The following is a 7,133-nucleotide window of genomic DNA, read 5'->3' as shown; positions in this document are numbered from 1 at the left end:
CCACATAAGGGCTGCGCACTGGTGGGGTCTTCGGTGGAGAGGAGCCAAGATACACCTGTCTGGTGGATGACCTGGGCCTGAAGGGCCCCCTGGTGTGACCTGGGGTTTTGTCAGAGGACAGGTGTGAGGGTGGGGGTGAATCTCATCCACATCCTGCCCATGCTCGGTGCCCCTGTACCCAATGCTTCTCTCCTAAAGGGAAATGCCAGCAATGTCCTCAGTCCCCCTCTGATCGTTACTTTTTTTTTTTTGGTGAGGAAGATTGTCCCTGAGCTAATGTCTCCGCCAATCTGCCAATCTTCCTCTATTTTATATGTGGGACACTGCCACAGCATGGCTTGATGAGTGGTGTGTCAGTCTGGGTCCAGAATCCAAACCCAGGAACGCCAGGCCACTGAAGCAGATCACGGGAACTTAACCTCTATGACACTGGGCCAGCCCGTCTGGTCTGAAGACTGCATCCGTACCAACCTTGTTATAAATACAGACTTTCATGATCTAGTCAAGATTCTCTGAATCTTAATGAGATGTCCAGAGGATTCCTGTGCACAGGAAAGTTTGGGATTCTGGTCTCCATGCCTTCTAGACATGGAACTAGAAGTGTGTAATCTACCCTGGGTATGTAGTCTGATCAGCTCCCTTAGCACTGGAGGATCCAGGGTTCAGTCCTTGTTCCTTTGCCTTCTAGCCATCATTCCCTTGGTGACCTCATCTGTTCTCAAGGCTTTAAATATCATTTATATGGTATCACCACCCAGATCTATTTATCCAGCTCAGATATTTCTCCTAATCTCCAGACTCAACGGTCCAACTGCCAATCTGCTATCTCACTTGCATTTCTAATAGACATCTCAGCTCCAACATTTCTTAATGTGAATGCCTATAAATATCCTCCTTCCAGAATCTTCCCCACCTTTGCTGACAGCAACTCCATCTGTCTACTCGCACGGTCCAAAATTGGGGTGTCCTCCTTGACTCCTCTTTCTCATTCCCGATTAATCCATTAGGAAATGCTGCAAAGTCCATGTTCAGAATGTATCCAGATCCAGTCACTTCCCACTCTTTCCACCGCTCACACCAGTGGAAGCCGTGGCCTCCTCCAGCCTGGAACCCTGCCCTGGTTCCTGCTGCTTCCCTAGGGCCTCCCTCGCCCTTTGCCTCCCAGTTCTGCTCTCAGCACAGCAGCCACAGTGATCCTTTAAAGGAGAAGTTATACCACGTCCCTCTCCTGCTCTAAACTGTCATGTAACTCCCCATCTCACTCAGAGCAAAGGCCAGAACCCTTCTGACATCCTCCAGGCCTTCACGGTCTGGCCGCACCTCTGTCTCATCTCGACTGCTGCCTGCTCCAGCCACACCAGCCTCCTCGCTCATCCCAGAACACACACACTCCTGCCCTAGAGCTTTTGCAGTGGGGTTCCCCTGCACGGAAAGAACCTCCCCCAGACATCCTCGTGGATAATTCCTCCTGTCCTTCACCTCTTTCCTCAAAGTCACCTTCCCAGGGAGGGCCACAGCGACCCCCAAAATTAAAACAGCCATTGGCCCAGTCTCCATCCCCACCCTCTGGACGGCCTTCCCCACTGCATTGTTTCCACAGCACTTACCACCTTCTAACATGAACACTGTCCTGATTCACTGTGCTGATACTGTACAGTCTGTCTCTTCCCACTACAACATAGGCTCCACAAGGCCAGCAATTTTTCTGTTTTTACTTCAATGACGTTACCCAGGTACAAAAATAGCATATTATAAATCTAGCACACAACCAGTATCAGCTGAATGACTGTTCAGTGTACAGCATCTCCCTTTGCTAGATACAGCATCTTTAACAAGGTAGCCTGAGGCCACATTTTGTTTTGTGGCAGCTACAGCACAATGTCCAAGCACTCTGACGTCACTGCCACCTGTACTTTTCTCACAAGTGCTGCTCTCCCCTCCCCCTCCCTCTAACTCTCCTTCCCACAACAACCCTCCTGCACACCCCAGCACACAATTACATTTCTCTCTTCAGAAAACAATGATCCTTCACTTGAGTCCTATTTTACAACCAAGTATGAACCTAGACTCTGCTTCATACACTGTGAGTTCAGACTGGAGCCAGCACTGAGAGAACCAGCACTAAGGGCGGGGAGGGAGAGCAGGCCGCAGAGTAGAATTCCAACAGGAACTTGCCTAGGATGAGAAATGACGGGGTCCCTCCTCTCTAATTCCAGAATCTGGCTCCCTTGAGAAGGTTGGGGAAAAGGGAAATGATAATCAAGCCCTAGAAGGAGAACAGAGCTGGACGAGTTTGAATATTCATCTCTGGACAGCACAGATGCCTGTGTGCAGGGTCATCTAGCCTTTTGGGGACAATGACAGGCCAAATGACTCCTGCTGCTGTCAGAGATGGGGGACACCCAGACAGAATGACCAGAACTTATACAGAAGACCAAGAATAGGCACAATCCGTTACAGAAACAAAGGAACAACAAATAAACACCCAAAAGTGGGGATAAGGGCCGGACCCAGGCCTGAACCTAGGCTGACCCGGCCACACGAAGCCCGCCCTGCATGCGGTCCTGGAGACACAAGGCCCAGGTGATGTCCAAATCCCTGTGATCATAGGTCCTGCTGGGACAAGATTCTCCTGAAAGGACAAGGACAAGGAAGCAGAGAAGATGTCCGCACCAAGGAGTCACCGTGTCAAAGGCCACAATGCACTGAACATCGACTGGGCACAGGCCTCAGTCTTACGCTCAGCTCCTCACAGCCTTCTCCTGTCCCCACCTGCAACAGACTCACCACAGCGAACAGGCAGATTCTGGAAGGTTCTCAGAGCCTCCATTTATTTCCCCTCTCAAATTGTAGGAATCTTCTCCTTTAATTAACCCATCAGTCCTTCATGGGAAGAATCTGAAAAAACAAGTTCATATCCAGATGTTTATTTTCAATAAGGAAGGAAGAAGCTGCAAGTCAGGGCAACATGAAGTAAAGACAGGGATGGAGCCAGCCCCACGTCTGCCGGAACAGGAAAGTCAGTCAGGGGACAGAACACAGGTCAGTGTGGGAGGGGGTCACGGGGGAGACCAGTCTCCCATCTCCTCACATTACGCTAATAGGAACACAGACACCCTCAGATGCCCTTGGCAGAACGAGAAGTCAGAGTTTCCTGAATTCACAATGGGGGTGGGACAGGAACAAATCTTGCATCACTCTGTCCCCTACAAGGCAGCTGTTTCACGCTATAGACGAAACAATTATGAATAATTTAAGGCACTCGCTATAATTAGTGACATTCTGAACAGCCCACCACATGCTCAGAATGTCCCAATCAAAGAGTCTCCATAACCTAGTCCAGGCCCCTCCACCCCAACATCTCCCCACTTCAGGCCTCCAGAGCGTCACCTGCCTTGAGAGACACATCAGAGCCCTGGGCACTGTCACTGCCTGGAGTAGACCAAAACAGAACGTATTCAGAGACCACAGGAGATGAGATTAAAGGAGGAACTCTGGGGTGGGTGAGCTCCCCCATGGGCTCCCGTCTACACTATCACAAGGGTCTCAGGCAACACACTCACTCCATCCTTACTTGCAGCCTGAGCATAGCCCCTTCCTTTCTCACCTATGGGAAGAAAACATCCTGTGAGAAACCAGGGAGGAGGCAGGGCCATGAGGTCCTAAAGGAACCCCCTAGTCCTGGACCCCAGAAAAGTTTCCAGAACTGTGATTACAGACCCAGGGCAGGATCAGGAAACATAACGACAGCACATGTGTGGAGACTAGACCAACCACCCTCGTGATCTGTGACCTGTGACTTCCCCTCACCTTCTCCTCTGTCCTCTGACTGTTGGGATTCAGGTCCCCATCACCAGATCCATCATGGTGATAAATTTGTCCTTCATTCTCACAAGTACTTTACTAAAGAGTAAGTGTTAGCAAACAGGGTTCCAGACTAGGAAAAGACAGGTGCTTGTGGATGGGACTGCTCATTAACCAGGCAGGACCAACTTCTACCTGGGCTTGAAACACCCCAGTGGGACAAGAAATCTCAGACCACACCCTTTCCCCACCTGAGTGCTTCTTCCTCCAGATCACAACTCCAGCCACTACAGCTCCAAGGAGAACCAGGCCAATAATGATGCCCACAATGGGGATGGTGGATGCAGGAGGCGGCTCTGGGAAGGGAAGGAAACCCTGACCCTGTTGAAGGTCTCCAGAAGGGCTCCTGATTTCCCTGAGAAGAGGCTCTGAGCCCACGGCTCCCTCCTTACCCCATCTCAGGGTCACAGGCTCAGGCAGGCCCTCATGCTGCACACGGCATATGTATCTCTGCTCCTCTCCAGAAGGCACCACCACAGCCGCCCACTTCTGGAAGGTCCCATCCCCTGCAGGCCTGGTCTCCACAAGCTCTGTGTCCTGGGTCACGTTCTCCCCATCACGCTGCCAGGTCAGGGTGATCTCCGCAGGGTAAAAGCCCAGGACCCAGCACCTCAGGGTGACCTCATGGTCAGAGATGGGGTTGTGGGTCACATGTGTCTTTGGGGGATCTAAGGAGAAGGATCAGAAAATTCAGGAATTTTGCATCCATTTGGGCCACTGAAGCAGCACTCATGTGACCATCCTGAGAATGCACAGGACAACTGGAGTGAGGCAAGGGATCACAAAACCCAGACACCAGCCTGGACACAGGAACCTGAAATAAGCTCCAGTCCTTGGAAACTTCTGGAATTAGAGTGAGTCAGCCCAGGGTAGGAGGCAGGTCTCTGAAGAGGAGTAAAGGGATTTCTGGTCCTGACCAGGGCGGAGGCGAAATGACTCAGAAAACCTGGTCACACCTCAAACACGGTTAGGGTGTGGGGCCTAGAACAAGGCCTGAGAGACAGAGTCCCAGAGCTGCTGCCAGAGCCAAAGGGAACCGCTTGTCAGTTATTTCAGAGATAGCTTCCTCTTCTATTCCTGGAAAGACTGAACCTCTTAAGGTCCCTGAAATAAAGGCAAGCCCTCTGAGGAGTCACTCTTTGGCACTGGATCTGAAAACCCTGGTGGACTCAGTCTCCCGACCCATGGGCTGGGCACATTCAGGTGTTGATCCCATTTCCCTCCTGTCTCTGCGGGATGGCAGGCTCAGCCCAAGGGGAGATCAGGGGTCCCCACCGCCCCTCCGACCTGCGCGCTGCAGCGTCTACTTCCCAATCTCCAGGTATCTGAGGAGACACCCCAGGCACGTGCCCTCCAGGTAGTTCCTGAAGCGCTCTGCCACACCGGCCGCCTCCCACGTGCGCTGGGTGATCTGAGCCGCCGCGTCCGCCGCGGTCCAGGAGCGCAGGTCCTCGTTCAGGGCGATGTAATCGGCGCCATCGTAGCCTTCCTGCCAGTACCCGCGGAGGAGGCGCCCGTCCGGCCCCACGTCGCAGCCATACATCCTCTGGAGGGTGTGAGACCCTGACCCCGCCCCGAGGTCAGCCACGCCCACTCGGCCCCGCCCCCGCCCCGCCCCCCCGCAGAGATTAAACCTAAACTGAAAATGGAATCGCAGAAAAGTCCCCGCCAGCTCTTCCCGGGTCGGGGGCCGCGCGGGTCCCGCAGCCTCGGGGTGAATCTCGGACCCGGAGACTCGGGGAGACCCCAGCCCGTCAGTGGGCATGGGGGGTCGGGACCCGGGCCCGGGCCCGCGTCGCTCACCGGCCTCGCTGTGGTTGTAGTAGCCGCGCAGGGTGTTCAGGTTCACTCGGAAATTCCGTGCGGTGCCCTTGATGCTCTGCGTCTGCTGCTCCCAATACTGCGGCCCCTCCTGCTCCATCCACGGCGCCCGCGGCTCCATCCTCGGACTCGCGGCGTCGCTGTCGAACCCCACAAACTGCGTGTCGTCCACGTAGCCGACGGCGATGAAGCTGGGCTCCCCGCGGCCGGGCCGGGACACGCCGGTGTAGAAATACCTCAGGGAGTGGGAGCCTGGGGGCGGGGAGGGGCTGAGAGCCGGCCAACCCTCCTGACTGCGCGGGTCCCGGGTCGGAGGGTGATGGGGTCATGAGACAGAAAAGGGGCGGCGGACGGAGAAGCGCGGGGACTTGGGGCGGGAAGGCGGAGGGACAAGAGAAGGGAGGACTCAGGATATTTGAGGCCCAGGTCGGGGGTCTGGGCCTGGGTCCGCGGTGACACGCCTTCCCCGGGAGTCCTGCGACCCCGTCGCGCGGTCCCCTCGCTCCGCCCCCCGCAGAGGCCTTTTCCTCCCGACCCCGCACTCACCAGCCCAGGTCTCTGTCAGGGTCAGGGCCCCCGAAAGCAGCAAGAGGAGGGTTCCGGGTGCCATGACCCTTATTCTTAGGATCTGAGGAGAATCTGAGCCCCGGAGGGTGGTGGAGACTTTATAACCAGGAACGACAGACACGCTGATGGGCTTCCCTAGAAACCGGACACGCAATGGGAGTGACAACTGGGGTCGCGTCATGAGTCTCCAGGCAGGAGGAGCTGACACAGGTTGTGAGAGGGAGAAGTGAATCTCAGGGAGACGGGGACTCCCCAACACTGAGCTTCCCCGCCCCAGACTCCGCCCTCGGAGCTGGGACGCTGAGAGCCACGTCCGGGGACCTGGGACTTTGTCCTGACCCCTCTCCTCCTGCACCGAGAGCTCTTTGTCACACTATCTCTCTGAGTCCTGGCCCAGGGGCTGTCTGAGGAAACCAGGGAGAGACCCCCAGGCTGGGCTTAACCCCTTTTCCTCCTCTTACTGGAATCCCTCTCCCTGAAATGGACTCGCTGCCTCCCACCCCTCACCTCTCCCCTGGACTCTTCTAGAAGAAAACTCACCCCCAGGGAACTTGATGCCAGAGAATGAGCTCGCCCTGGGAATGGAGGTGGAGGGACTGGTTTTCTCTTTAAACCTGGAGGAGTTGTGCCTGAAAACAGCAGATAGAGGTTCTCATGGAGACCAGATTCCTCTTTGTTTATTACCCACAGTGGGTAACACGATCTTGAAAACCCTGAACATCAGGAATCTAATCTGCAAAGCAGTGATTTCGGCCGCTTCGTACAGAAATGTCTCTGCACAGCGCTGCAGTCAGACTCACAAAGCTCCTGTTACTTTCCAGTCAGTATATCTGTGACTCCAGGTTGTTGTATTTCAAAATGATCTTCATTCCCTCGTTTCT

At 54.6% G+C, this 7,133-nt stretch overlaps 1 pseudogene; it reads right to left on the bottom strand.

The window, feature by feature from the left end:
* Positions 1–2,978: 2,978 nt before the first annotated feature.
* Positions 2,979–6,448, bottom strand: LOC124226407 (HLA class I histocompatibility antigen, alpha chain G-like; annotated as a pseudogene).
* Positions 6,449–7,133: the final 685 nt, after the last annotated feature.

Source organism: Equus quagga, chromosome 15, assembly GCF_021613505.1.
Source record: "Equus quagga isolate Etosha38 chromosome 15, UCLA_HA_Equagga_1.0, whole genome shotgun sequence".
NCBI lineage: Eukaryota > Metazoa > Chordata > Mammalia > Perissodactyla > Equidae > Equus > Equus quagga.
Note: the sequence above shows the minus strand (reverse complement) of the source record. Positions and strands in the feature narration are given on the sequence as shown.